Source organism: Mastigoproctus giganteus, chromosome 6, assembly GCF_048544385.1.
Source record: "Mastigoproctus giganteus isolate SK-2022 chromosome 6, ASM4854438v1, whole genome shotgun sequence".
In the NCBI taxonomy this organism is placed as follows: Eukaryota; Metazoa; Arthropoda; class Arachnida; order Uropygi; family Thelyphonidae; genus Mastigoproctus; species Mastigoproctus giganteus.
The window spans coordinates 92,843,532-92,868,751 of NC_143580.1; positions in this window are offsets into that span (position 1 = coordinate 92,843,532).

Genomic DNA, 25,220 nt, shown 5'->3' on the forward strand with positions numbered 1-25,220 from the left:
GAATTAGGTCTCGCTGCTTCAACAGTGAATGCTATTTCAAAGGACAGTGCGCGTATAAAAGAACACGTCAAAGGATCAACGCATTTAGGATCAACAGTGATCACAAAACAGAGTTCAGGTGCTATATCGAAGATGGAACAGCTGTGAATAATATGGATGGAAAATCAGATTCAGAAGCGAGTGCCCCTGAGTCTAATGACGATTCAAGCAAAAGCAACAAGTATTTATAAAGATATTAAGGGTAAGTACGGCGAACCCGAAACCAATTCGGGCCAAGCAACGGGTGGTTTATTTAATAGGTTCACGCATCCGCTGGTTTCCACAATGTTAAAGTATGCGGTGAAGTCGCCAGTGCCGATTCTGCAGCTGCAGAGAAATTTTGTGATGTGTTGGAAAAAATTATTGATGAAGGCGGCTATTCAATGCAGCAAAATTTTAACGTTGACGAGACTGCTCCGTATTGGAAAAAAATGCCGGATCGAACATACAATTTCCAGATTTCAAGGCGTCAAAAGATAGAGCCACGCTCTTGCTTGGGGCTAATGCAGCGGGAGATTGCAGATTAAAACCACTGCTTGTTCTGGAAATCCTCATGCATTTAGGAGCATCAATAAAGCCACCCTGCCCGTGCATTTCCGATCGAACCAGAGAGCGTGGATAACAATATCTCTCTTTGAGGATTGGTTTAAATGCTGCTTCATTCCCGAGGTTGAAAAATATTGTAAAGACAATGACGTTCCTTTCAAGATTTTGCTTCTATTAGATAATGCTCCTGGACATCCTACGCATCTAGATGATTTAAATTCGAACGCGATTCATATTTTACCGCCAAAAAAAGACTTCACTCATCCAACCTATGGATCAGGGTGTTATTTCGAATTTAAAAGCATACTATTTCCGTACAACATTTGCTCAGCCATTGTTTGCAGTAGACGATTAAAAAAAAATTACATTAAGAGACTTTTGAAAATCTTACAATGTATACCACGCTATCTTAAACCTTAATAAGGCCTGGGCGGAAATTACTGAGTAATTTAAATGGCGCATGAAAGAAAATATGCCCACTGCACGTAAAAAGCTTCGAAGGTTTGAAAAAGATTTAAGAGTTTGCAGATAAGACTGTAAAGGTTGCAGAGTTACTTCAGTTGGATGTAGATGCAAAAGGCATGGAGGAGTTAATAGGGGAATAAGAGAAGGAATTATCTAATGAAGAACTTATTGACTTGCAGGCAGCGATAGTGAAAGAAGAAAATGCTGATGAAGCTCAAGATGAACCAAATGAGGAGCCGAGATGCTTCATCACCAGAGAGGTGGCAATGGCATTTCGTGAAATTGCATCGGCAATGGCGGGTTTTGAGAAGATGGATCCTGACAGCGAACGATTCTTAAAAGTTAGCAGAGGGGTGAATGATATGCTTGCTTGCTGCAAAGAAATCTACGATGAAAAGAGAAAAGCTACCCTCCATTCATCCATTAATATGTTCTTTTGTCAGGTTGAGTGGCCGATCCCTTCTAAATCTCCATATCCCTCAAGCTTCGCAGCGGCGTATTTATCAGCTGAAGACGTCGATTTTGGCAACGATGCTCGAGAGGTAAAACTTACTGACATTAAGCCTGTCTCCTCTCTTTTTTTTGTAACTTTATAATTTTGAATTTTTTTTTAAATTGCAAGCTTTTGTAATTTTTCCTGCACGTGAGGTAAAAAAATTAACAAATACAATAAATAATTCTATTACATGTTCGTCGAACATTTCTTTTTTGATTCAATCAATTCAGCGAGCACAGTTGCGAGTGCTGCACAAGAATGGGGAAATTCCGACTTAGGTAGAGTTCCGCGGAACGCAACCCTTACGGAAGTCGGGGAGTTCCTGTAGTTCAAAAAGATCGTATTCTACCACAATCAGAAAATCCCTGTCGTTATGGATTCCCTTTTTATTTTTCGACCTGGCCACTGCAATGCCCTTCTCCCACCGATGCTCTAATGCCTTGATCCCATTGGAAAAAAAAAAAATCTTATCTTGGTACTCCAATCAGAGATTACCACCTCAGAGTCAAGGCGGATGTTATCATTCAGCTTGGTGAACGAATTAAAGTCACTAGGCGAAAGATCTGGAGATTAGCGTAGGTGCTGAAGCAACAGAAAATCTGTAGTCTGTGTGGCAGTCATCGCAGTCTGGGAATTGTGACTCGGTACATTGCTGTGAAGAAACAAGACACTTTTTCGCAGTTTACCACGCCGCTTTTTCTTGACGGCTTCACGAAGTTGCCGTAGTATGCATCAGTGAAAATGGTTCCTTTTTCCAGTTAGTCAATCACGATTATTCCTCTGCTTCCCGAAAAACTGATGCCATCCACCTTGCCAGCTCACAGAGCAACACGAAACCCCTTGGCAGGCGGAGAACATGGATACTTCTAAATTAGACTTTGTTTTTTAGTCTCTGCATCAAAGTGATGAACTCATGTTTCATCCATTGTTACAAACCGCGACCAGAAATTTCGTGGATCCTAACAAGTTCAAGTTGGTGAGGCACATTCGTTTTCGTCATGCATTTTGCTAATCTGTAAACGTTTGTGTGACCGATCGAGCACTGACATATTTCATTATCAAATATTTTGTCAGGGTTGAATCGACAATGCCGATTGAAATGCCTATAGAGTCAGCTATACACTCGACAATCATTCTTCTGTGTTGCATCACTAGATTATGCACGCGGTTAATGTCTTCCTCAGTGGTGGATGTGGAGGCTTGTCTGGAACGACGAGAATCATCGTACGATTTTCTGCCTCAACGAAATTCCTTGTGCCACTTCATCTGTGGAATATGCAGGTGTTTTATTGTCAAATATATGCACCACATCAGCCTTAAACCTCCTGTGGGAACATCCCTTTCAAAGCGAAATATTTTATCATCACCGGTGTTTCATTTTCTTTTCTCCATTTTGACAATTTTCTATTCTGTTTTATATTCCTTAGTTCACAAAATAACTTTTAAAAAAAAGATTGGGCTGATTAAACTGAGATTTGGTATCATGAAGTACAGGGAGATTATGACATGCTGAAAAATACTGCATAATAATATTCACTGGAAGTAGATTAGAATACGCACTTTTTGAACGCCCCTCGTATGAACAGTGCAAGGAGCCGTCTCTTTATCTCCATTTTTAACATCGGCATTTGGAGAAGCGTACTCATTTTTGAACATAAGCAGTGAATCTTGGTCGGTTCCTTTGTTTTTTCTCTACACTTTTATCTTGCAAGTATGACAAATCAAATCTATAAGTTTGCTGTCCCGTTAAAGATGATATATTAAAATCGTTTATCATTATGACTGTACAACAATAACAAACACTTAACCTTTCTTAATTCTTTCTTATGCTGCTGTTCTCATTTATAATTCCGAAAGGGAACTGTTTTTTTGTTTGTTTTTTTGTCGTTCGCGTGCACCAATAATTTTCAAAGATTTCAAACAAGATACTGACCTTTAGCTTTAGGAATTTATATATCTTCCTCGCTTTGATTTTTCTTTGGTTTCAAACCACTTAAAATGTCGAACGTTACAGTAAACGCATAAAATTCTTCTTCCAAGACGTTCTTTGGGTTGTTGCCAAAATCTTAATTTTCGGGCATTTTATTTTCAGCTTTGTTCACGTTGCCACCTGCAGTATTACTTTCCTGTTATTTCGAGAAAAGTGTGAAATGCAGGACTTTCATTTTTCACTCCGGAATTCAAAATACGTTTTTGATGACCTGCTGTTAAATTACTCATTGTTATGCTGTCAGTAACAAGAGAATATTCAGGGCATCCGCTATATGTTTTTTGTTCGGACGAAATGAGGCACTATAAATGAAACCAAGCTTCTTAAATTTATTCGAAATTGTACAAATAAAAGAAGTGCTATATTTCTACGCGCCTTTCTACTGAAACGTGAGCAACGAGGATGAATAAGGGATAGTTTCGCAACATTTTTAGTAGAAAAGTTTCCTGCCAGAATCAAAACGAGCCGAAAGTAAAAATGACAGACTGGAGACTATTTTTCCAACAACCTACTTTCGAAAATTATAGCAAAAATATGAAAAAAAAAAGATATTTCTTCGAATGAAAGTCTTGAAGTTAGGAAAAAGCGGTTGCTGAGAAAGTAGTATCATTAAAAATGTATAACTTGCTTATTATGAATGCCTGTTTTCATTTATGAAAATGAATAAAGCCATTTCTTAATAAATCCGAGTGGTAGGGCGAAAATAAAGAAGATAAAGGACAAGGAATTACGCTTAGAAGAACAAATATTCCAGATTACGATTTTAACCTTTTGTGAGCGTTGCGTTTTCTTGTTCACTACTTGAACTTTGTCTTTTACCTTGAAATTGGGTCACGAGTATTGTCTAATGTTACCTCTTAATATTATTAAAAACGAGTCTGTTCAGTATTGCTTCTACCGAAGTGGCAAGATTTATTGGTAACACTTCAGGCGTTAAGTTTGTATACTGTTTATTTCTGTGCAAATACATTTGAATGAATTTTAAAAATATATATATTTTTCCCCCGATGCGGTTTGCTTTTGGTGAATCGCTTAAAATTAATATTTTAGGCATCTGATATAGCAATTGCATTTCAAAAGTTGATTTTAATTGATGTATCAGGTTAAGCAAACCACATGTGAAGTTTGAAACGCGTCATTATTACTTGATTATCTTGCCTTCAATTTATAAATTTATTAGGATTGAATTACTTATTCTATCGCATTTCGCGTATTGTACAGAGTTGTGCTTTGTAGCACAATAAAATTTGGAGAATATAGAGTACATCTGCTCTTATATTCCCCGTCAGAGACTTAGTAATTCGATGTCTCCTCTTTTCGATTTTTTCTCTGGCTTAAAATCTCTGTACCACATTCTGTCAATTCATTTGTTGCCTCTATCGTTCTTCCAGTTTCACTTATCAATTGGAACTCTTTGCTTTCTCTTTGAAACTTAATTTTATCCAGTCGAACTTTCCTAACCGTGATTTAATTTTCCTTAATGATTTTAAAATTCACAACTCCAGCTGGCTTCTGTTTTCTAGTCACACGGACCCACCTGGTCGAGATGCTGAGGATTTTTTAATTACCAATGACCTCGCACAGATTGTTCATCTACCTACCTGGCAATCCTAAGTAGCCAAATTTTCTTGATCATTTCCTCATGAACAACCCCCTCCAAGTTCACGTTCGAGGTGAGTGGTCCTAAGTACCTCAAATCACAACTTGACGGTCTCTTCTCCAATGGAGTATTTCTCTCATTACCATTCTCGACGTTGTTCAGTATTACAAGAATGCAAAATGGTTATATGCGAGATTTCTTTCCTAGCTTTCCTTTGTCCTATTAATGCTTCAAATATTCTGATGTCAGCGTTTGCTCAGATCAAGTCAGAGAAATTATTCTTGATGGAATGAAATCCTTTATTCTACTTTAAAATCTCGTCCTTAATTTAAACCTTGGCTTTTGTATTAAATTTGTTAGTTGTTGGAGAAATATGTTGCATATTACACGTGTCTTGCATCAAGGTTAACAACAACTGTAAAGCAGTTATTAAGCAGGCCAAACTTAGATTTTGAACAGGCTAACCGTCGAAAATTGCTTCTTGTCCAAATAGTAGTCGAGCATTCTGGTCTCTTGCCAAAACTACTGGCCGTAATTTTTGCTTATTTATATTCCCACTCCTTTTAAAACCCGATGGTTCTATTCCCGCCTCAGCTAAAGATAAAACCGACTTAGCATCTTACTTTTCTCTAACTCGTGTATTGATGATCTGGGTAAACCACCCCCTAAATTCCCAGTACACTCCATTCAATAACCCCTTTGATTTTTCGCGAAAAGGATGTCAGAAGAATGTTGAACACTCTTGACGTTAAGAAATCGCCAGGTCCTGATGTTATTTCTCCACATGTTCTCAAAACCTCTGCTCCTAAGCTTACTCCTGTTCTGTGCCGCCGTTTTAAAATTTCGTATTCAACTGGCGTTTTTCCTTCTGCCTAGATATTTGCTCATATCCTTAAAAAGGATATGAGCAAATATCTAGGCAGAAGGAAAGAAAGAAAGAAAAACCTTACAAATCTCTCCAATCCAATTATCGTGATATTTCAGTCACTTCTACGCTTTCTAAAATAATGGCGAAATACATTAACCGCCAACACCTTAACTGTCTAGAAAGCTTGCTTCCATCTGATCAATTATTACCAGTATAGATTCGTCATTGTCGATCCACTGGTGATATTTTGGCTTGTGTTATCCATCTGTAGACAAATTCAAAGATATGTTTTGTGAAACAAATTCAAAGATATGTTTTGTGCTCTTTAAGTTTCAAAGTCTTTTGATCGTGTTTGGCATAAAGGTCTTCTAAATAAGCTTCCATCTTATGGTTTGCCAACTGTTTTTTCTAATTGGGTATCCAGTTTTCTCTTCTGACCGCTCACTGCGGTTGGTGGTAGATGCCATCTGTCTTCTAACTGCTCCACTTATGGCGGTGTTCCCGAAGATGCAATTCTTTTTCTTACTTTTTTATTCTTATATATTAGTGACCATCCACTGACTGGAAATCGTATCCATGGTTTTGATGATGACAGCACATTGCATTCCACCTTCCGATTTGAGAAACCTTGCCCTGCACGACCAGCTTCAACTTCTCGAAAATTCACTACCAGTTCGTTAAATGCTGATCGCTATATAATTCTCCAGCGGGGCAAAGATAAATTAATTAATTGCAATCCTCCTAAAACTCAGTTCTGTCATATCTTGCAAAAAAACGAGTTGTCTGCTCCTATGTTCATCCTCGACAACATTCAGTTTTCTAGACAAGATCACATATATCTATTAGAGATTACCCCGACTTTTAATCTCTCTTGGCATAAGAACTTCCAAATATTGCTTTCTATGCATCTAATAAAATGAGATTTCTCGGCATTACTTTTCTTCTAAACAGATATCCACTCTGTACAAATCTCAAATCCGCCTACTCGTGGATTATTGTTCCCACATCTAGGGCGATGTGCCCTTAACCTCTATCTCTCTCAGAATTTTCGACTCTATTCAAAAGAAGGCAATTAGGTTAAGTAATGATCTATATCTTACAACATCTTTCCTTTCTCTGTCTCATAGACGTTCTCTTTCTGCTGCATGCCTTTTCTCTAGATACTTCCATGGACACTGGTCTTCTGAACTGGCTTCTATAATTCCCCCCCCCCCACCTCTCTTGAAAACCACTCCGAACACGTGCCGCAACCAGTAAGCATACTTTTTCTGTCCAACTTCAAACTCGCAGAACAAATTTTTCTTCTTCCTTATTTATGCGTTTAACATCCTTTTTCTGGAACAAACCTCCCTTCAAACGTTTTTCTTAAAAATTACAATATACAGATATTCAAGTCTAATATCAGCAACTTCTTTTATCATCTTGACCTTTAACCCCCGCAAGGTATTGAGTACTAATACGTTTTATGTTTTTCATTAAAAAAAATAATTTTTATGAAAAAACAATTTCTAACTCAAAGTTTCTTTACGACTCATGCAACGTTGCCTTTTAAGACTTTATCAAATTCCCTGAAACTTAATCGTTTATTCCTGTAATCACCTCTTACCCTTTATTTCTTATCATTAACTTTAATCAAAACTGGATCACTCTTTCGTGGTATTTCTGTTTCCGTTTCCTTAGTGTTTAATAGTTCCTTGGTCAATTTATGCGAGCACACTGGTTATGCAGTAGGAGCCTCTTATGTGACCTGACCGCTAATTAGTCCGTTTAATCGAAAAAGTTGGTTAAAGCAGGTAATCTTATAAAAAAAAAAAAAAATTACACAGACGTGCCTGAAGAGTTTTATTTTCACTTAAATGTGTACATTTATTTACATAAATTAAATAACTTTCGTTTGTTCAGATGATGATACGTGCCATTCTGCAACATTTCCATTCATTTTTTTTTATAAGCATTACATCATTGTTGGATTTGGCTGCTGTTCGCTGCATTTGCAGTCCTTCATACCTCAAATGCAGTCAAGCTGCATTTGAGGTATTTTTGCCCCGGATTTGATTCTATATCTGCTTTTTCATATCTAGATTCATTTGTTTTGTCTTTGTTAGTATGCGTTTTGTATCGTCCATGCTTTTATTGGTGTTGACAAAACATTATGAAAATCATCATTTAATAAACTATATTCTTCATTATCTCTTTTAGTTCAGTGCATTTGTTAGCGCTGTTAAACTAGGTCAGTTTTGGTTTTCTCCGAGATTTAGTAAACATAGAAATTTGGAATTTCGTTTCATCCTTAATGCTCTTATTGAAAATGGTCTATGATTTTAATTTTTAATACTTCTACAATACCTGTATTCATTTCTTCTGTTTTTGCTTCCAAAATTTAACTCAACCTTTCGTTTAACGGGTCTCTTTAAACATTTTAGAACTGCTTGATTCTTAGTCTGGATCAAAATTCTTTGAATAATACAGTCCATCTATACTGATTTATGCGAGTTGTGGTAAATTGATAAAGATGAACAAACTATATTTTTAAACGTGTTAGGATTAGTTGATTTACCAACAAAAAAAAACAGCAATATGAGTTCTACTTTCATTGGTGAAGTCGCAATCCGTTTTTTTGCCATCTTTTTAGTAGGTAGTAACATCATATTTAGACCTGTTTTGTTCATATTGCACAGTTGTTCTCTGTTGATAAATGACCTTAAGTCTAATGAAATTTTTGAGCAGCGCGCTGACCAGCAGATAATCTCTCTCCGTTAATACTAAAGATGAATATCGTGACATTTTTTTTAACTTCCAGGTTATTCGTCAATTGCTGTGAAACTTTACACTGTCACTCTTTTGATGTCAGACTAAGTCTTTCCTTTGATACTGCTTCTATGGGTCTCCAGATTGCAGTTCCGTGTTGTCTTCTTTTGCACAAACCTGAGTAAATGCGCTGTCTTATTGCTCTATTTTTTTTAAATGAATTAAGAACTTGGGAAATTGAGTGTAAAAGTCTTTTTGGATTTTTTTTTAGTTTTTTTCAGTTCTCTTCGACACCTGATTGAATTTAAGAAAATTTTTTGTACTAACTCGCATTTATCGACTGTTCCCAAAGCATCCAAGTTAGCTTTCGTAGACAGACTCAATTTTTCTCATCCATATTTCATTAATTTACTTATATTTAATTAAATTACGTACTATACTGCCGTGGGTAAGGGTTCAGTGTGTTTTGAAAGAGAGCAGGGAGCGCGTCGATTAATATGGCGATTCGGTTAAGCGGAGGTCTGCTTCTGCAATACTCACATTTGCCTGTATATTTTTATCAGTAACTAAAACGTTCAACATCAGAGAAACTAAAAAGATACTAATAATCCAGCTCATTTTGATCGAAATCAACATATATGAAGAACAGTGGCATATTATTTTACAGCTAGCTTGCTGAAAATAGAAAACTCATTAAGTGTTGAAATGTATAATACCACCACTGCATATTCACCATGCGTGTTCCGTTCTCATTTGTCATCTGCCAGAATGAAAACGAGTTACCTAAGATTTAATTTAAGACTTGAACCAAAATTACTTGAAGTTAAAGGAAATATATAAAAAATATTACCGTTATTAAACCTTCTGAAGAGGTTTCCAAGCCATATGAATGCGAGCAAAACAGGCAAAGATCGGCTAAAATCACCTTTTCACGTGTCAGAAAAACCATCCCATAACTTCCTATTGGTGCATGGGTTTTGTATGTTGATCATGACTAACAAATGTTGTCAGCTGTCTTTACTTTGAGCTACTTCCAATTAAACTTAACGTGACAAACTTAAGTTTAATTTATTATGTGAATATATGTATTGGCAAAAACTGCTGCAAGAAAAGAAGTTTAAACGGCATTAACAAAAAAAATAAATAAATAAAAATAAAAAATACTTTCCGACTCCATCTGCCCTTTACCCATCCTCCAATGGTTTGTTTAGTTTGAATTTATTCAGACTACCTGCCTCTACAACAACAGATGCCGACCGGGCTAGCCAGGTAGGTAAAGTGCCTGCCTGGCAACCCAAAGGTCGCGGGTTCGATTCCCGCCTCGGGCTTGGATCACAGTAAAAAAAAATGCAAAAACTTTGGGAGGTGCAATATGGCCATAGAAGCTGATGCACCAACAACTAATACAAAAAAAAAAAAAAAAAAAAAAAAAAAAAACAACAACAACAGATGGAAATTTGTTCCAACAATTAACACTCTCTGGCTGAAGGCAACTATCCTGAAATCATCCTTCCTCAATTTGAATTTATTCTCCCTCGTGTGTAGTCTAAGCGAGACGAAGGATGTCATCAGCATTTAGCTTACTCATTCCATTCCATTCAAAACCTGAAAAATCTGATCTGTCAGATTTCTTCGCAGGCGCCTTAGTCGCTAGACTTTGTTCTTGCAGAACTGAATTGTTTCTTGGTAACAGCACCCTTTTGTTCCTCTCACTAACCTCGTTGCCCTTCTCTTCACCAACAGATTGACGTCCTTCATAATTGATCCTTCCATACATGTATGCAGTACTCAAGATGTAGCTTAATGATTTCCTTGAAAACAGAATAATCACGTTTTATCCTTGATAAAAATGCCAACAGCTGTCCTAGCAGCCCGTTTGTACTGCATAGACAGCTTCAAGTCTTGACTGTACAATTACTCCCATGTCTTTATCATTCTCCACTACCCTGAGTATGGTACTACACAGTTGGTGTGTCATATTGAGATTGCTGTTATCCATATGTTGGTACCTTGCATTTGTCAATGTTAAACTCTAAATGACATTTCGCAGCACATTTTAATTTTTTCTAGATCTGTTTTAATTTTTCTCGATCTGGTTACAGCAATAGCTTGATTTCTGATCCTGTTAACCTTCTTAGCATCTGAAAATTTAGATATCAAGCTTGATATGCCTTCATCGATATCATTAATAAATATTGAAAACAGCAATGGGTCCAGCACTGTACCTTGGGGGACTACGCTAATGGCATTAGTCCGCGAAGAGGCCTATTGATAATTACTATCTTCTCCCACTGAACCATCCATAGCAGCAACTTTCCCTTAATGTCACATTGCTCCATTTTTTTTTTTTTTTTTTTTTTTTTTTTTTTGAACCATTAGGTTAGGTAGCGTTAGATTATCATTACGTTTCCAACTGCTTTATTAACAACTGATCGCTAATTATCCTATTTTAGGTAATCAAACCTTACATAGTTAGTAAAAGACGTTATGTGTTGTTTTCGTGAAATTTCTCCCTAAATAATCACTATCCTGCCACGGAAGTTTTTAGCTTAGTTTATTCAGACTATTGACTAAATATATACAATTAGGTAACGTTTCGGGAACCTTGCTAGAACCCATCATCAGACTACACTTGGCTGTAGTGTTACCAGCCCCCTGCTTTCTGAATGCCTCAGTCTCCGTCATTCAGGGGGCTGTTAAACAGTACAGCCAAGTATGTTCTGATGATGGGTTCCGGCAAGGTTCCCTAAACATTACCTAATGTATATTATATTTAGTTCATAGGCTAATTAAACTAATCTAAGAAACTCATTCGATATAAGTGGTTATTTAGAGAGATAAATTTCATAACCAAACCTTATTTAATAATCGAAACAGTGCACATCGTTAATTTCATTATTATGAGCTGTCCGTCATGTGTGTGAGAGAGGAGCATAATATTGTATGATTATCGAAATATTCATATGGAAGCCGCGGGAAGGTTCGTTTAGTTGACCTTTGTCCAGAAGAAATGATGACCGTCGACTCCGCCTCAAATAAATTCAAACAGGAGACAGATAAAAATATATTCCTCGGATACCTGGATATTAAACAGTTGTTAAACATAACTCCCATTTGCCTTTAACATAATTAATTTGCTGAGACATTTTTAACTCTGATATAAATTCCTCTTTTATTTTTTAAAGATCAAGCATTGATTGCATTTTAGTATTGCCTAAGACTCCTATAATTGTAAAATTAAAATAAAGCTGCAATGTGCGTTCTATTTTTCCCTAAAGAAACACTTATTTTAGGGCAGGGACCGCATTGTGCCAGTATACAGCAATCAGGTTTCCCACTTACATCGAAATCGCTACAGAATTTCAGTGGCTTCGATTGCTACACAGGACTTTTTGGACACGTGAACGGTAGTATAGACAGGAATCGAAGAAACAAAGGAACATAAGTAATGGGAAGTCTACTCCCTCTCATATATAGAAAGATACATTTAGCTTCAAAAGGCTTTCTCCTGTGCCCTCAGCTACCCATATAATACATTTGTTGTGCCTAAAGCTAATAACAACAGTCATCGTTGTTGCTACTAAGTGAAAGTGAGCAACATAAATTTCGCTACGTAGTCATGCTGTGTAACCCTAATAGACGGTACCTCTAAGCCTATCCTGACAGGACGGCAATCATTGCAAGGATATTCCTGCCAGTTCTGTTTACGTCAGTGTCATCCCTTTCGAATTCCCTCAGATCAGTCGTCTTTCCAGGCTCATTGCATGTTCCTTCATTGTCTAGACAGAACATACAAATGGCGTGCCTTGTCTAGACAACAAGTTCATTAGTTATCTGGATATATTGGGTTCCTCCTAGGATTCCACTGAGGAATCAGGGAAATCAACTGATGAGGCAGTGTTTCCCGAATGGATTAACCTTGTAAGCGTGGGCCTTAGAACCGTTAAAATTAAAGTTGTAACAAATATTAATAATTTCTTGTCACAGCTACGTGGAAATAGAATCTTGTTTCGTGTTGTTAAAATATACGCTTACCTAAGATTTGCGTTGTGGAAAATTTTTCGAATCTAACAATATATATCTAAGAGACTTGTTTAATGATTATATATAAGACTTGAGTTTAGCGGCATTGAAAATTACGACATTCACAGGAAGTACTTTCATATGAAAAGAGGTAGAGAACCATAGTTGATGGTTCTTTACCTCTCGCTGTTTAAGCAGGCATGTGCTCTTGAGAGCATTAATTTACAGTTATGGCAAAGAGTATAATAACAGCCTTGTTGAATAGAGCTTAGACGAAGTCCTAATGCAGCATCTACGATGATAGACTGGAGAAAGTTAAAACGTGTCACAGTACTTCCCCGAAGTTGTGGCTATCCTCAGAGGATTTTAGATAAGTATGTTCGGGTGGAGGGAAAAGATGGGATGGAGTTAATCATATTCATTCATTGCATACACTTTACTCTTTGGTTTTAACAGAAACAACTGCTGGGGCAGTCATTGCTCATAATTATGCCAATGGTAAGAATGTTGTATTAAGTCAAATGTCTGGATTATGTCGAGTGTTGTGTTATGTTTCAGGATTCTTGTCTAATTTTCTCTTCAGACCATACATGGGAACTATAATTAATGAAGTATAAACAGTGGAAATCAAGGAAATAATATAAATTAAACAAAAAAATTAATATTTAACATTTTGAAACATAAGTTTTTAATATTTATGTAATAATATACCTGAGAGTAAAATGAGAGAAGTTTGCTTCTCTTGGCGTTGTACTGCTTGATTTGGGTTGGGGGGGGGGGAGAAAGCTCTGTGCCTGAAAGTGCAATTATGTCATAATAGTTGGATAACAGGAAACAGTTGAAGAGTGTTTTTTGTTTCTGATAATTTGGCGTTTTGAAACGTTATTACAAAGTATTATGGAAAGGAACAACTTTTCATAATGGTGCTATTGTGCGGTTTTTTGGGGAATGTTGGAACATTTCCTGTTAGAGATCACTATTATGATAGGTAGTAGGATATACATACTCTGTTGAACTGGTCGACAGCTTAAAAGCAGGACAGAATGTAAACTTCTTTACCCTCTCGACGGTAAAGAAGTTTACTTCTGGCTGGAAGCGTTGGCTAGATTGACTCAAGTCGGATATGATTTGGCAGACTGTCAGTCATAAACAGTGAATAGGGTTCATACAAGGTCCCTTTAGGCTAGGTGTTTTGGTTGCATAATATCTGATAATATTAATTCTCCTTTTTTCAGTAGTCACCATCTTAAGGTCCTCCGTAACTGTATATTGGTTTCTTTACTTGTGGGCAGAATACTAGGTTTGATGGTCTTCTGTGACTGGAAAGATTTCTAACGCCCTCTTTAACCGAGGTTAAAGAGGTTATAGTTAGTAGACCTCAGATGGAGGGAGCAGATTCCTGTCCCCGTGGGCTACTCCAGGTTTTCAGCTCACACTATAGTGCAAATCGGCCTGTGAACACACACCTGTATAGACATAATACGATATGATCCAAGTCGCTAATGCGCCTAAAATGCTAGAGCAAAAACGAGTTAGAGAAACTGGATCACCCCTAAATATCTGAAGCTATTAGGGGTAAACAAGGATCCAATGGGCATCCTACTTTCGAAGTTTGTAAACAATTCGTCGTACCTTCAATTTCTTTCCAAATGTTTTTAATCCTTACAGCAAATTAAGTTCCAAATTTGGTGCTGCTAACAAAAAATATAATAACCCAATCACAATACAGAAAGCAAACTGAAAGGTAAATCAGAAAGTGACATTAAATTAGCTACATTTAATTTAGTTTCTACTAATTACAATTAATAATTGAAATTAGCATGGAGTTAATTTTAATGCTAATTAGCATGAATGGTACATAAGAGTCCATTCGAATCTGTTTTGCATTTGACGGGTGATAATTTTTTTCTTTTTCTAAGAACGTCGAATTTAATATACTTCGCAAGATTAAATTTCATTGATTTAAATGTACTGGAACAACAATTACCATTAGTGACAAAAATGCCTGCATTTTTTTTATATCTTCACTTCAGATGCGTTATAATTGCATAATTAGCAGTATGTATAGTTAAGAATATTCGATCCACATGTTAGAGGTAGTTTAACGCTGCTACGACATATTGTTCTACTAATGGCATTGACGTCATGCCTTACAAAATCATTCGGTGATAAATTAACTGTCCTGTTCGCGAGAAGAACTTTGTGAACTTGACTGAATTTCGATCAGACGTGCGACCTTCACAACGACTTCGCCACGACCTCTAAGAAAATCCTGCATAACTTCTGCTTTGAATTTATTCCATAAGTTTAGTGGCTCGTTAGGCTTACAATGTACGGTAACGATGAAGTAAAACGGCCAGTTCTCCAAACAGCACCTTCCTTTAACACTCCTTCCTCCGCTACACACCGTCGTTGGCGATTAGACCACCAACCCGTGCAGCGTCACGAAAGATTGCACACACTGTCACTAACTTTACATGCCTCATTAAATGACTTCAGTCCTGTTACGGTAATCAGAATAAGAGTCGAATGGAACGTTCAGTTGTCACGCGGTGATACTGCAGCTGTTCGCGCAATCACTTTTCTGGGACAGTGGCTGCAGTGTGGCAAAAACTTATCCTTCCTGCCACGCAGTTCTGTCGAAGTCGTTGAATGTACTTCTTAGAAATACTGTGATATTCTATGCAGCGAGCATCTGGATCATCAGAATTCAATTTAAAGCGCGTGGTGAGAGTTGCGTCGCGCATTCTGGAATGCTTGAGAGCAACCTCCTTATCACCCTTATTCAAACATACCTGCTATCCGTGTGGAACTCGAACCGCTAGACTGAGAAGGGCTCGTAATACGTTTTGCGTGCTGGCGTCTTCAGTAAAGGCAAGACGGTAGCACGCATCAGAAGCAATCAGGTACCGGATGTCACGATAATCAACACTCTCATCCCGAGCCACTGCATACGTACAATTAGAAATCCGTGGATTGTTAGAAGTCCGACTCGTGACCTAAACATCGTTTCTAACCTCAATAAAAGTATTCCAACATACGCTACAAAAGTGTTTCTCCTTTGTTGAATATTAACCGAAGTACCCGAAATTACTGAGAAATTGAATATTCTCTAAGGTATCATTCTCATCCAGAGGAATATCTCTCTGAAATTGGTTGTGATTAATCATGCAGATAATGGCTTTAAATAATTGGGGAAATATTCTGGAGTTAAAAAGTAAACTCACAAGTAATGTCCTTTTATTCGTTTCAATTGTATTTTGAATGAAGTATTCATCTAAACGTCTGTGCTCAGTGAAAGTTCCGCAAAGTTCATGGGGCCTGCTGACGTCTAGACCGCCGCACAATGAAACAGATCTCATGAGAGCCTAATGTGAGGATCATCAATTTTTTATCAGTGAATTCAGAAGTTTACGGAGATAGTGTTAGAATAAGTATGGTGCCAACTGAGACCATGAGATATTGGCATATTTTTGTATGTAAATTGCGTGTATTCTATAATCATTTGTTAAATTTTGTTTCCGCCGCTTTAACCCCATAACTTACGGTTAGTTATAGTTCTTTTCTTTTAAAAAGGGCCATTGTACTTGGAATTTTTCTTATGTAGTTATGTAATGTTTCTTTGTAGTTAAAAACTTGGAATTTTTCTTAGGGAAGTTACGCTTAAAATGACAATATCTATGTTGTTTGAACGAGGACTTATTAAAAATATAAGTAAGATGATTAATCAAAGTGCTAAAGCAAAGTTTCCAAGGAGTTGAAGGAATCATCAGAACTTCTTAAATTACTTATCAGTTAAGTTACTTGTCAGGTGTTGATTTGCGATTATATCTTTTGAATTGATAGTACAGTTTGACAAACGATCCACTATTGCTAACATTGGAATTTTTTTATTTAACAAATAAAAAGCAATAAAAATAATAATTATAGAGATACATTCAATAATTGCAAATACATGAATTTAAAACTGGTTTGTAAAACAAGTGAAACTCTAGTTGTAATATTATTTTATAATATTATGACCTGCCACTTGTATGACACCAGGTTTCTCTGTACTGTTATTACTTTGTCAAAAAGGCACAAATATTTTATGAATACGTTTAGGAGTTTCAGATTCAGGAAATTTTCCTCCCAAGAGCGAATAGACAAGTGTTTCGCTATCCTCTGCCCTCCAAGTAAGGATCCATCATAATTTTTCTATATCCGTCTGCAGACTAGTAAGGCCGATATCGGGGATGACGGATTGTAAAATAGGCCCATCATCGCCATTGGTGTTAGCTTAGGTGGATTTCAGGGTGAGGGAGGACACGTGCTCCCCCCCCCGCAGTATTGGAATTAGAAACAACATCACAGAAACAACGAGTTAGACTATCATAATAGAGATGAGAACTTGTGCTCCTCCTAGAAAAAAAACTTTCTGGATCTGGACCTATGGGTATTGTATTACTCTGGACTTTTTTTTTATCGATTCCTCTTCACTACCAGATGCCATTGCTGAGCCTCTAGTTCTAGAGACCCTGTCACAAATATCCTTCGCTTTCATTGAGCGTCTGTTCCTTTTGCTATTACACATCTTAGGATCCATATGAGACTTTTTGTTTTTGGTTTTTTAGGTGCATTAGCAACTAAGGCCATATTGCTCCGGAATATGCGGTGGTCATTCCCTGACCTTTCCGCATCCTCCATATTTGGTGGTGACGGGCTCAAACCCCGGTCTAATCAAGAAGCGTGTGGTACGCACTGCTGCTCCTTCCCACTTGGCTACGGAGGCGCCATGAGACTTGTAAAATAACAGCTATTACTTTACTGTCCAATGCAAAAAAGGTAATTTTCAAGAAAAGTTGGAAAGAAAACAAAGTATCTGGACTACACTCGAATACCCCTGCTATTAAGTAACTCTGTTGATTTTATTCATGTTGTTAGGGTAAATATTGCATTTTATCTCTTTTATTCATTTGCGGTTTTTTATCCTTGTTTATTTACGTCATGTATTCTGTTTGAAATATTTATATTACTTATTAAACATTTTATTTACAAGCTGTTGCTCTGTGTTTCAAAGACTTGTGATACTTCCCTAAGCTCAAGGTCTTTTTCTAGATTCTTTGATTTTGAACCTTTGTTAATGGAGTATTATAGGAGAACCTTTGTTTGGATGGGGTATTATAGGAGACGATATTCATCTCAGTAGGCTTTATATATCTGAAATTAGAACATTTGGGAATTTAAGGAAATTTAAAAGGAGCATCGGTGAAGTTTTTTAGCTGGATTTTTTGCCAAATACATAGATTTTAAAAATAATCGCTAATAATACTATTATACTTTACTGATTTGCTAACATATATTGAAAATCCATTAAAATTTCTTGAGATTTTTAAGATTATGTCGTATTGAATGTCAAAGCCTTATGGATAGGTGAACGGATTGGTTTCTCTGTGCCATTTGTAACAGTTACAGAAGAAAGAAATTTCTTATTAAGTTTCCACGTTCTCTGGAATGCATAATATTAAGAGGTAATCCTCAACCTCAGTGAAAGCTTTTGATTGCAATGTAATAATACCGGATATATTGAGTTTAAATTGGTCTAAATAGGAGCACAGGCATTTAGGGATTGTGGTTTGTTGAACACTTTAAAAGGAACTCCATATGAAAATATAGTGAACAATACTTCTGGCAGGGAAGAATGTTTTCTCAACTCATTACACTCGCTCATAATGGCAGTTTTGGATGGGGTATTAATGAAAGTTGAATTATACATGGAGGTTAAAAAATGTGTATTCACCCAGAAATAGTTACCATAGAAGGATTTTTTTTATTTAATACCTTAATCTCTATAGCAGTCACACATTTTTGATTTCATCTGACAATACTTTTTTTTTTTTTGCTAGCGCTGAATGAAGTGCCAAAATATAAAGTGGAATACAGATCAGTGATTCGGTTCCGCTTCTTTCAAGGGAAAACACCTCAAACAATCCACGAAAAATTCATTGCTATTTATGGAGAAGACTGCCCCGGTTAGTGTTGCTGTATATTGGTATAAACAATTCAAATATGGAAGCACATCAGTGCATGTTGAAGAAATGCCAAGACGCCCAGCAAATGTTATAACAAAAGGGTGTTGCAAAAATTGAGGCATTAATCTTGGATTATCGCGGTATTAGCGTTATAGAACTAGCTGCAGAGCTCCAAACTGGTGTAGGGTCTGTGGAGAACATCATTAACAGTTGCAAGTCTACATTGCCCATTGTCTCAGACATCTGACCCTTTACCAGAAGAAGGAAAGAGCACAATGTGCACTTAACGTTGTGGATGTGCCAGAAAAACAGAAATATTTCGCATACTGCTTATTCCCCCGACCTTGTACTCTCGGATTTCCTGCCCTGAAGTCCTTTCTTCGTGTAAAGCACTTAGCAGCTGATGGCGAGATGATTTCTGCTGCCGAGTCAGTTTGAAAGACAGTCTACAAAACTATCCGGTGAAAGTGTATTGAAAGATGGCAAAAATGTCATTTTATCTGGTGACTACGTTTAAAAAGTGTAATACATGGTTTTCGAATTTCTATCACAACTATTTCTGGGTGAGTAAAAATCCTTTTTGAACCCCATCGTATTATTTAATAATGCTGAACATGCTCTCTCTGGGTTTGATCATAAAACAAAGAATTTTGTCTCAGTATCGTTCAAAAACATTCGGTGTCTGAATTTTAAAATCGTATTTTATTTCAGTGTTTCTTTCCCTAGTTATGTTGTTTTCTCCATACTGTTAAGAATGCAATAAACGATTATTTTCAAAACTGTCTTGTTATCACAGCTGATATTTGGACTTCTTGAATAACGAAGTTTAGGATCTGTTTTCGCAGCACCCACAGTTTTTCAAAGCAGTAGCAGAATTTTTCAGAGTGACATTTAGAAATGTAAGTAGTTAGTTATTTTATATAATATCTACATCAACTTCAAAGGTAGTCGATTTATTACATGAATAATCGAACAAATAACTGGTTGAGTTACATAAGATGTTTCCTTAAGTAGTGCTGGAAGTACGATTAATTTTAGAAAGGAAAGTTATTTAATCATATAATCTTATATCAGTCTTTTAAGCATACTTGTTATATTAGTGGGACAAATATGTTTGCTGTCATTACGGTTTATAATTATTCTTGCAATACGTTTTCTTGTAATTTTCCCTCTAAATAGTATATTGGAAGAAAATTATTTTCTGACAAAGAAAGAAACGATTATTTCTGCTTTTGGTGTTACTTCGTTGGAGCTTTCCTCGTTTAGTTGTTAACGACATCATTTGCTGTTTGAAAAAATCATTGGTTTAAATCCCATTGATAGACTAAAAACAAAAACTTTGTCCAAAGGTTTTCATCCCGTGTTCAGTTGACTTTCTCAGGTGTAGGTGATAGCATGTTCTAACCAAAGAAGTACTGTTGTTTTTAATCGATCAAAAAGATTGGCTAACGCCGATGAAACAAGTTAACCATGACGCTGGTGCAATTTCCACACGATTCTCACTGTATCGACCAGGTCTTATGATTTTGAAAATTTCTACATAATTATTTAAGCATAATATCGAAATTTGTACTCCATTTCTAAACAATGATCTGAACAGTATGTGACAATATGATAATTCACGCTCATGAAAATCAATTGTCCTATATGGTAGGAAACTACCATTCGGAAAATATTTGTGATAATTTTAGTAAGTTGGCTAATTTTATGCTCGAAACACATGACACAGAATCCGATCGATCACCTCTTGACTAATTAAGAGAGCGTTCGTTAACTGCCCCTCGTAATTTGACTTAACTCTGATCTGAAGATGAGATCAGCCATATTTCAAATGGAAGCGGTGCAGTACCGTTAGTTTTGTTCTACGTTGTCTTTTAAACTGTAAGAAAGCCAACATGCTGGCACTAGGTGATGTCACATATGGAAGAAGAATATCTAGATGCTTTGTTTGTGCAGATCATTGCCTCAGTTTCTCTCTTTATGTATTAAGGTTTCCCTCACCCTTCCCTTAAAAGTGTACCATAATTTCGTGAAGGCAGCCAATTAAGGTTCGTATTTATCGAAATCATCGTAATATGATGATCTAGTCCAATCTCAAAAATGCAATATTGAACAGGCTATTTCTCGATTTAGATTGCAAATATTCCCCACCTTATGCCTTTGTCTATGAAAATTATTTCTTGTCTTTTGTTCACTAATGTTATAATTTTTCCGACATACTATAATGATCAAATTTGTTATTCTGACTAGAAATTTTAACTCCCTCAATTTTTTTCTTTAAATTATTTATTTTGTATTTTTCCTGTAACTATATAAAATAAAAGAAGAAAATTTATAGAAATATAAGTAACCATTTTGGCGTGGACTATCAAAACATTTTGATAGTTAATCAAATCATTTCCATATTTTGATTAAAAGAAGGAATATTTCGTGAATTTTATTAAAAAAAATTAACAATATCATAGAAGAAAAACAATACGACAATTTAATCTTTTAAAAACCAATACAAATATCTTAAGAGAAGAAATTAGACATTTCTCAGCGTGTTTAAAGTAGGTGAGGGACATCACCGACTGGCTAAGAGTGCATTATGAGCCTAATAAGATAATCACCGAAGTGGACATATCGAAAGCTCGCCTGAAATTTTGCTCAGCAGTAAGTCGTACTACAATGTTCAATGTGTTGCGGCTTCGGGGTTTTCCCAACTCCGCAAGTGTGTGCAAAATATTAGTTGCAATTGTCAATAAAATTCGTTTCCAAAGTTGTGCTGTAATAACATATATTAGAAAGCTTCGGCATTCAAAAATAATCGTGAGCAAAAAGGCTATTGAATTTGAAATGGAAGAAAACACATTCAGACTTGGGCTAGGAAGTGCTTTGAAAGGCTGCGAGTTGAAGGTAAAGCAAAAAATGTCCAAGGATATCAGCTGGAGGATAGGGCACAACATATTTTAGCGAGAGGAGGTGTTTGTGGGAATGCTTTATCCACAGTGACTATTTCTAAAGAAGATCTCATCAGTGGTATTAATTCCTTGCCTAACAAATATAAGATCGGCCCCGACGGGTTCCCTATCATTATTTTAAAAATATGCAGCGCGTATATTGTTGATCTTGCACATATTCCGAAACATCTTGAAAGATGGGATCCCCCAGAGATGGAATCTACTTTGTGCGGCCACTGCCAAAAAAGAAGAACCCTAAGGCCTCTTCAGACTTTCGACCTATATCCATCAGTTGTTCTCTTTTAAAACTTTTTGAAAAAGCCATTCTTCCTGCTTTAACCCAGCAGTGCTTTGCGCACAAGCCACCCACCTCCATACCGTAGTACCGAGACGATCCACTACTACTAATTTGTTGGATACTCTTCAGAAGGCACTACGCATTAAATGAAAAAGCCCAGATTGACATCATATTCTTTGACATAAAGGCAGCTTTCGATAATGTGTTGTTACCTGCGTTTGAAAATATATTGAAAGTTTATTTCCGCATCGAGGCAAACTATTACAGATCATCAAGACCATTTTGAAACCAAGGCATCTAATTGTACAACATCAAGAATTCAGTGCAGAATACGCCCTCACTTGGGGCATTCCTCAAGGAGGTGTTTTATCAGCTTTGCTGTTCACTGATGCCCTGGAGCCTTTTCTAGCGCAGAATTAGAATTTTATTTCTTATGCCGACTAAATAGAATATTTTGTTGTCTCTAAAGAAGGATTTCTGGTGTCCGACGTAAATTTCCACGCCAACGCTAAGCTGTATGAACTGGAGACATACCTACGTAAAATCGGTTTATGGCTACACTCAGACAAGTCAGCACAAATGACAATAACTAATAAGAAGTTAAAAAATCAAATCAAATTATCTGTTAATGGAGCTCAGATTAAGAAAGTCAGATCATACACCGACCTAGGAGTGACGTGTGGACGAGAACCTTACCTTACCTCCCAAAGGCACTTTCAGAACACGAGATCAACAACAACTGTTGCTGCCATTATAAGACAGGAAATAACTTGGATTCGAAACCAGTACCTAGTGACCTATCCAAAGATGTAAAGTTCTTGTATCCTTATATACTTCGACAATTTGGTCCTCTGCCCCCAAATGCTTATATTAAGAAATTTCTCAGCCTGGAATACTGGTTGCTCCTGTGGTTGAATAGGATTGCCGGGAAGCCCTTCACAATTTCAAAATCCATACATGTATGCAAACTTGAACACAGCTCCGTGGATTCAGATGGTCACATAACGTAACATCTGAACTCTAGCACAACTTCTGACTGCGAGTTTAGATGCCCCTCAAATTGAAAATCTTGCTGTCAGGTCTCGCCCTGGAGCCCGCCTCCACTATCCTCATTGTCTCCATAGCGTGTTCCATAACACGGACGGATTAAGGCGGATGTTTCCTGCCAATACTCTGGGGCTCTTTAGACACTTCAAAATAGACCCGAACATGTACTGCCATGAGAAAACTTACAGGAATCTCATTGCAGCGAATCTGTATACGAATCTGTAACTACAAATATAATGAAGAACGTAATTCAAGAAAGACTTCAAGTGCCCTTGAATTTATAAAAATCTGAAATGAACAATTTATAGTGTCTTCAAAACACTCTTATAGGACTGAGGATATTCCTTTTTGTTCAACAGAATGACAATCAGAATCAATTCATAGTGTAAATGACTGTCATTTTTCGATGTCTATATAATATTTTTTAATTTTGTAATTTTGCTATGAATGTATGATTTGTAATTTTTCCTCTGTATTTATTTATTTTATGTATTTTCTGATATTTTATTCTATGTTACACTCTAATACGTTTAGCTGGATGTATGTATGAGTCACCCTTCTAGATAATTTCTGTTCAGGGGTGTTTGTTAAATAAACTGATGATGATAATAATAATATAAGCCAAATGTAGCCGAGCGATCAAGGCGGTGGTGTATAGCACACGCGTTTGAGTTAATCGTGTTGTAATTGACCCCTGTGACTGCTAAAGATGGTTACTGATGCATTCTTGTCATTATAATATGAGAATTTTCGGCAGGTTAAAGGTCATTCAGTAGGTATTCCGCGAAACATTTACATGGCGTTTCCATTCCTTCTCGGAAATAAACTGTTGATCTGAAAAACTATGCTCACGTAAGGAGTCCGAACCACGATTTATATTGGTGAAATGTATACGGAATGTCAGAGACGGCGGCAGTTAAGGAATGACCAATCGACTATAGAATTTCTCTCCACCGTATTTTTAGATTTGTCTGACATATGTGATTGTGACAGAGTAGAAAACAGAACAGTATCAATAGAGTTTGTGAAGTTTACAGCATATACTTTTACAATATACGACAGTAGCATGATTCACAAATTCAACACTTAAATTCACTGCTAATAATAAACATGTCTTATATATTGAAGACTAGACACAGAGTTACTCAATATAAGTATTACAAAATATGCATAACCTTCTTTCATGTTGCAATTTGTCTAAATTGCTCCATTAACATCGAATAAGAGACTTTATTTGACATTATTGCCTTTTATAAATACTACCTTTTTCTGTAGGAACAAAACTGTGATGGAAAGCACTGCACGTAATTTGCCCGATAATCGTCTGCACCAGATGTTGCAGACGATATGTATCAGGCATGAGATGTTTCTACGACACAGCATTTTGCGTGAAATTTCAGTCATTTCATAATTTTCATGACTTCGATTTTTAAACCCCATCAGGCACTCGTAGCAAATTGCGACGGGACGACCACAAGGTTTGAACCTTATTCAGTTAGGGTTTAATTTATGGCGCTTGCAATGCTAGCTAACCTATTATGAAATGCTTTTAGCATTACGAATCATTTTGTACTGCCTAAATAACGTATTTTGCTTGATATCTGCCTATTAAGCTCATTCGTGCTGTGTCCACTTTATGGGGAATATACCAAAGTTTCTTACGACTCGTTTACAGCGATATCAAAAAAAAAAAAGAAGTTCACTGGCTGGTTCATATATATATATAAATATGGTAAACGAATTGCGTAATGAATAAGTAATGAGATTCACTAAAGCTGAAATAATTAATAAATATTAATTATTCGTTTGTTAAATTATATTGATATGCAATACCGCAGGAAAACCAGTCAGTCGCAATACATTTTGTCGAAAGAATCTTTGATTGTTCAATATATCATGAACCTTCCATTTTTGTTTAAAAATATGAAAAGAAAATCCAACTGTCCAACAACACGCGCCATTAATTTGACTGAATTTTTTACAGAAAAATCTGAATTTCTAATTGATTTTTAGGTAGAGCTAGAATTTAGAACCTTCAGAATTTACGTTATAACTGAAAGTGCAGTAATCCTCTTTCTTTCATTTTTAAATGTTTTTGCTTCAATTATGATAGCCAACTTCATATACAATTTTTATGGAAAGCGCAA